This window comes from Pseudoliparis swirei, chromosome 20, assembly GCF_029220125.1.
Source record: "Pseudoliparis swirei isolate HS2019 ecotype Mariana Trench chromosome 20, NWPU_hadal_v1, whole genome shotgun sequence".
NCBI classification, from domain to species: domain Eukaryota; kingdom Metazoa; phylum Chordata; class Actinopteri; order Perciformes; family Liparidae; genus Pseudoliparis; species Pseudoliparis swirei.
The window spans coordinates 13,481,988-13,489,236 of NC_079407.1; the positions used below are offsets into that span (position 1 = coordinate 13,481,988).

The 7,249-nt window shown below is 43.2% G+C and overlaps 2 long non-coding RNA genes across 2 annotated transcripts; one reads left to right on the forward strand and one right to left on the reverse strand.

Moving 5' to 3' along the window:
* Positions 1-2,329: 2,329 nt before the first annotated feature.
* LOC130210775 (uncharacterized) lies at positions 2,330-3,582 on the forward strand. Its single transcript, XR_008834854.1, has 3 exons — positions 2,330-3,268; positions 3,393-3,431; positions 3,528-3,582. It is a non-coding gene; the product is annotated as an uncharacterized LOC130210775 (long non-coding RNA).
* A 1,466-nt stretch (positions 3,583-5,048) lies between these two features.
* LOC130210776 (uncharacterized) lies at positions 5,049-5,459 on the reverse strand. Its single transcript, XR_008834855.1, has 2 exons — positions 5,335-5,459; positions 5,049-5,243 (listed from the first exon to the last, which is right to left on the reverse strand). It is a non-coding gene; the product is annotated as an uncharacterized LOC130210776 (long non-coding RNA).
* Between the last annotated feature and the right edge of the window lie 1,790 nt (positions 5,460-7,249).

Sequence of the window (7,249 nt, forward strand, 5' to 3'; positions counted from 1 at the left end):
CCAAAACCTCACATCAGATCAGGAAAAACTCCCAAACAACCCTTCAGGGGGAAAAAAGGGAAGAAACCTTCAGGAGAGCAACAGAGGAGGATCCCTCTCCAGGATGGACAGATGCAATAGATGTAATGTGTACAGAAGGACAGATTTAGAGGTAAAATACATTCAATGAATATGACAGAGTGTATGAATAGTTCATCGTAGGCATATTCCACGATGGAGACCTCCACGATCCATCAGGCAGATGGAGGTAGAGAGGAGGAGCGGGCGGAGTCTCAACAGTGGGCGGAGTCTCAACAGGGCAGTGGCGTAGTTGGTAGCAGGAATTCCACGACCCAGACCTCGATGATCCATCAGGCAGATAGGATCTATGCCGTCTCATAGGGTCCGATGACCCCATGAGACGTGAAGTCAAAAGGACTCCGGGGAGAAAGCAGAGTTAGTAATGTGTGATGGAGAGATGAAAATTCATCCCTAAAGAGAGAAAAAAGAGGAGATAGGTACTCAGTGCATCCTAAAATGTCCCCCGGCAGCTATAAGCCTATAGCAGCATATCAAGGGGCTGGACCAGGTGAACCTGATTCAGCCCTAACTATAAGCTCTGTCAAAGAGGAAGGTCTTAAGTCTACTCTTAAACGAGGTGACTGTGTCTGCCTCCCGGACTGAAATTGGAAGCTGGTTCCATAAAAGAGGAGCTTGATAACTAAAGGCTCTGGCTCCCATTCTACTTTTTAAGACTCTAGGAACTACAAGTAGTCCCGCATTTAGTGAGCGCAGCTCTCTAGTGGGGCAATATGGTACTACAAGCTCCTTAAGATATGATGGTGCATCACCAATCAAGGCTTTGTATGTTAAGAGAAGAATTTAAAAAGTGATTCTTGATTTTACTGGGAGCCAGTGCAGAGCAGCTAGTGCAGGAGTGATGTGATCTCTTTTCTTAGTTTTAGTGAGAACATGAGCTGCAGCATTCTGGATCAACTGGAGGGACCTAAGAGACTTATTAAAGCAGCCTGATAATAAGGAGTTGCAGTAATCCAGTCTCAAAGTAACGAACGCATGCACCAATTTTTCTGCATCTTTTTGAGACAAGATGTGCCTGATTTTTGAAATATTACGCAGATGAAAGAATGCAGTCCTTGAGATTTGCTTTACGTGGGAGTTAAAGGACAAGTCCCGATCAAAGATAACGCCCAGATTCTTCACAGTGGTGTTGGATGCCAGGGCAATGCCGTCTACAGAAACCACATCACCAGATGATTGATCTCTGAGGTGCTCAGGGCCGATTAAAATTACTTCGGTTTTGTCTGAGTTTAACATCCAGAAGTTGCAGGTCATCCATGTTTTTATGTCTTTAAGACATGCTTGAATTTTACCGAGTTGGTTGCTCTCCTCTGGTTTTATCGATAGATATAGTTGAGTATCATCTGCATAACAATTAAAGTTTATGGAGTGTTCAACCGGTGTTATTGGAGAGGACTCCCGCTGTGATTGCAATCGCATGCAAGCTTGTATTTTACAGGTGATCAGAGAATAAAGGTGTTACACCCAGATCTTCTGGGTAGTTCTGTGTTCACTGTCTGTTTCTGTTGTGTTGGCTGTCACTCACCTTGTCTCTCGTTGCAGACTCCTTCCTCCTCGCCGCCCTGATTGCTGACCCCACCCTCATTGTTTCCACCTGTGCCTCGTTCCTCTGTGTATTTAGTCTGTGTCGACCTCTTGTCTGTGTCGGTTCGTCTCTAAATGTTTGCCAGTAAAGAACTTTGTTTTCTCGAATCCGACTACCTCGTCTCTATGGTCTGCTATTGAGTCCTACTTCCCGTGGCTCCCAGCCAAATCATTACAAAAGGTCTCCCGGAAAGAGGAGAGAAAGAGAGAAGTTCGTTCGCAAAATAATTGCTTTACCAGCCATCTAATTTTGCTACGCTCTAACAATTGCACTACATTTTCCGAACACTTAGGATTTCTATTATTAAAGAAACATGTTTTGTGAGTACAAGTTAGAATGGCATGAACTAAATTTAAAATAACTGCCTAAAATTGCAGCAGCACTTTTTTTGCTGTGGCGTTGAAGAACAACATTCACGTTCACATATAATGATTCCCATACCATGTATTAAGGGCGAGCAGGGTCGTCCTTCAATCAGGCTCCACTAGCCCATGCCGATGTGGCTTTGGGCACATATATAGATGTGCCTAGGGTGTGTGAATGTTAGGTAGGCCTGATACGCATGTGGAACCACAGGTCCTCCCAGCAGTGTGTGAATGATGTCATGTAGTGTTAAAGTGCTTTGAGTGGTCAGAAGACTAGAAAAGCGCTTTACAAGTGCTCGATGGTGTTTTGAGCCCTCACCGGCGCCTTCCAGGCAGCCGCTGCCTGGAAGGCGCCGGAAGGTGGTCCCGCCCCCCAAAACTCTGATCCAATCAATGCGCTACCCCCACTTGGAGCGGAGCGCATATTCAAATCCACTTTTTGGAGCGCATTGCATATTCAAACCCGCGCATTTGGAGCCAAACCCACTTGGAGCGCATTTGGAGCGCATTTAACCCACTTGGTTCAACAATTTCAAAGGTACGTAGCTATTTTTGGGCCGGCTAATGTTGTGGTAATGTTATTTCAACCTGCTAGCTAGCAGATAGATGATGCTAATCTTAGCTGTGGTAATGTCATTTCTACCTGCTAGCGAGCTAAATCTGGTTAAAACATTAGGTAACAAAGTAAGATTAATTACTGCAGATTAATCACTGTATTTGAGTGATTGTTAATGGTTAGTGGTTATCTTTCAAATGATGCCTGTGAGGCACTTGACGTTGAGACTGGTTGACTTCCAGGCTGCTTTGGAATAAGGATACCTCTGAGGCAGCCACCAGTTTTTGGATAACTCTGAGGCATCATAGGTAGTGTTGACTGCCAGGCTGCCTAGTCGTTGGTATACAGGTTAACTCACAGGCATCCAGTTGGTTTTAGATACCTGTAAGGCATCTAGACGGACATTAAGAGGGGCTGACTCCCAGGCTGCTTCCTAACACTGGTTAGCTCTCAGGCAGCCAATTAGCTTTGGATGCCTGTGAGGCACCTGACGTTGAGACTGGTTGACTGTAGACTGATATCCCTTAGTTAAATTGTCCTCATGCCTCCTCATACAGATAGGCCTATTGAATAAATCTGCCAGATTATTTTTAACATTGCATATGCCTAACATTATGTGATAATACTAATCACACTCATATTGCCTTTCTCTTTCAGTTTATGAAGAAATGGCGCCCAGGAAGGGTAAGGTTCAACCTAGACCTACTTTAATGACTAAAAAAAGTCTCTTTCACACACTGACATTTAACAATGACTTCAATAATTCCCCCAAAAATACTTATTATTTCCTTGCAATGTCTTTATACAGTAGGACGGAAGCGGAAGGCCCTGCAGGTGTCAAAAGGTGGTAAGTTATTCTTTATCTTGCCATCTGGACTCGAGTACTACAACACTAGTTCATCTCCTCATATAGCAAATTTGGTTACTTCTTGTTACTTTATAGGACCATCTGCAAAGATCGCAATTTTCCACCAGTCACCACTGGTTGGTGGAGCCTCGCCCAGCCCCAACCCCATCTAGCCCTGCTGCTCCATCCACCCTTCCTGCCCCATCCGGCCCTGCTGCTCCACCAAGCCCTACTGCCCCATCCCAGCCGGCATTTCAGAATGTCCACAGCCTTTTGAGGACATGCTCAGGGCATCGGAGCAAAGGTGAAGTGCACAGCTAGGCATAGGTTTCTTCAAGACAGGTTTATATTTTTAGTGGTAGTGTGGTAGTAACAGTGCTGAGACCATTTGTGATGGGATCTGGGAAAACCAGTCACATGGTGAAATTTGACCTTTGGAAGCTGACTTCAAGCTTGTTTCAAATATGTTTTCATTATTTGTCTGTTTCAAATGTTATGATTGCCCAAAGTCAGCTGATCAGTTAGATTTCATGGAATAGAATTTTGACAAAACAACTTTAAAGAGAGGGGTTCTAAATAGACTGGCTGGTTGAATAAAGCACATTTTAACACATTCAATTAATGAAAACAAGTAGATATGTTTAGGGATGATAGACATGTTATAGAATAATAATTGAATCAAAACCCAATTTCACCAAAATACTGAGTTTCGACCTACTAGTATTTTCACTCTAATCTCAACAATGTCCCTTTTCACCATGTGACTGGTTTCCCCAGAGCCCATCACAGTTTTGGGTTATAGGAACATCTGTTGGGATGGCAGTAAAGACAGAAGGGCTATGTACAGACATTACATGTGTACAATACTGTACTGTATGTAAAGAAGATGAAATCCTAATATTGTTACGAATAATATTGTTGAAACATTGAAACCTTCTTTGAGTGTGACTCAGAAATTATTTTTACAAAGATACCAGATAACGGTGGAGGAGATCAGGAGGAGGACTGCTCCACCTGATTGCAAACTATTCAGACAGACCACAACAAGCGGCAGATACAAACTGTCCATCACGACGGGGCATTTAAGCGCAGGCGAAGACAGCGAACCCGTAACTAGTCTTTCCCCAGTTTTCCGACCTGTCCCACACTGCCCCAATAAAATATTTAGATAATATTTATAGTGTATTAAATTCTGCCATCCTTAGTGCTTAGTAAACTAAGCTGTTTGCGTGTGAAATTTTGTTTTTACCATTTTACTGTGTATGAGGGTTGTATTTGGCCTTTATTTTCAATAAAGAATATGTCACACCCCATCAGTCATGTCTCTCCTCCATCATGTGTGTGTCCTCTGACGATACATTTAAAAAAAAAATTAATGTAAGTTGGGGTTTCATTAACTTGTAACACTCTACTGGAATAAACCCTTATGTGAAGCTGTAGAAATTAGTGTTGACATATTGTGTTACCATGACTATTTGCCTTAATCCACATGCCTAACATGTCGGATCTGTAATTTACACCATGCGATTTCAGGCCCAGCTAGCTAAATTATCAGACTAGTTAAATCAAGATGCCAAGTTCAATACACTTCCAATTCACGACACATACACAGTGATGTAGAACATGAAGATATTTAATTAATGAACACAACAAACAACAAATTGCTAATTGTTAATATTTTCAATGTGTGTGTCAACACACTTTTAAAAAATATCCACCACCACCTCTACCATTCCTGGCCCCAAGGTGTGCGTGAGGAGGTCAAATTGCTCATTTGACCTCACCTGGTTGGCGAGGTGCTGGAGCTGTTGTCTGGAGGAAAAGATAAACATAAATTCAGGATAAATAATGTCTATTAAACCTGTCAGAGCCCAGATATAGGATGTGGAATATTGCAAATTACTTGAACTCCGTGGCTCTCCCTGTGGCCACAGTGGGGTCTGATGCCGGCAGCATGGCCACTTCTTTAAATTCGATGCTCCTGGCAGCCAGAGCACCGACGGAGGAGCACAGGTCCTTGGCTTCGCCTTAACAGAGATGGGAAAGACATATCATGACACGAACACAGTATTAAATTCAGATTTGATGCACATACCAATGTGACAATGAAACACTTATTGACACTGGGGTGTAATAGTTTGGAGCTGGCTTTCTGAAGTTCTTTATTGATATAAAGTAGTCTTTAAAGTCTTTAAAGTAGTTATTTATTGATATAAAGTAGTCAACACTACCTATGATGCCTCAGAGTTATCCAAACCTGGTGGCTGCCTCAGAGGTATCCTTATTCCAAAGCAGCCTGGAAGTCAACCAGTCTCAACATCAAGTGCCTCACAGGCATCCAAAGCTAATTGGCTGCCTGAGAGCTAACCAGTGTTAGGAAGCAGCCTGGGAGTCAGCCCTCTTAATGTCCGTCTAGATGCCTTACAGGTATCTAAAACCAACTGGATGCCTGTGAGTTAACCTGTATACCAACGACTAGGCAGCCTGGCAGTCAACACTACCTATGATGCCTCAGAGTTATCCAAAACTGGTGGCTGCCTCAGAGGTATCCTTATTCCAAAGCAGCCTGGAAGTCAACCAGTCTCAACGTCAAGTGCCTCACAGGCATCATTTGAAAGATAACCACTAACCATTAACAATCACTCAAATACAGTGATTAATCTGCAGTAATTAATCTTACTTTGTTACCTAATGTTTTAACCAGATTTAGCTCGCTAGCAGGTAGAAATGACATTACCACAGCTAAGATTAGCATCATCTATCTGCTAGCTAGCAGGTTGAAATAACATTACCACAACATTAGCCGCCCAAAAATAGCTACGTACCTTTGGAATTGTTGAACCAAGTGGGTTAAATGCGCCCAAATGCGCTCCAAGTGGGTTTGGCTCCAAATGCGCGGGTTTGAATATGCAATGCGCTCCAAAAAGTGGATTTGAATATGCGCTCCGCTCCAAGTGGGGGTAGCGCATTGATTGGATCAGAGTTTTGGGGGGCGGGACCACCTTCCGGCGCCTTCCAGGCAGCGGCTGCCTGGAAGGCGCCGGTGAGGGCTCAAAACACCATCGAGCTTTACAAGTACAGGTCCATTTACCATTAACGCCATGTGAGTATATATATTGACTGGCAAGATGATTATTCTTTTTTATAAGTGGGGTGCATCCAACTCCTTGTAGCTTAAACTGAATGCCTGAGTTCTTAGGAGATGCACGCACGCACGCACATACACACACAACGGTGATTACACCTTATTTTAACAACTGAGGGGATTGTAGATGTTACCTTATTTGGACCTTGCCTAGTCTCTTCATCTCCAACTTCACATCCTGCTGCATCGCTGAGTATTATCCTCTTTGAAGGTTGTGAGGAGATACAACGCACACTATGTGTTTATGGCCCAAAGCTTTCTGTTTTGATATCAAGTATTTTTCATTTAATTATTCATTCTCTAACAATAAATCTTTTGTGCACAATTTTAGATTGCTATAAAAAAACAAGCAACGAAAGAAGAGACATAATTTAAACTGGAAAAAATACTTTCAGCTCCTCATTCTTTGTTTTTCCCCCTCTTTTGTAGGGGTGGGAGTTGGTTTGGATCACATCTGACCACCACAGGTGCCTTTTGTAATGGGTCTCTTTTATGATGGGTTTGGGTTGCTTTACGATGGGTAAATTTAAGTTTGGGTAACTGAGTTACGAGGTTTCAGCAGACCGTCTCCTGCCTCTACTCATGTAGTGTTGCTTCACGGCCTCACTTTCCCCAGGTCCCGCATGGGCCCACACACTGAAGCCTCTAGGGAAAACACAAACACAGCCTCCAG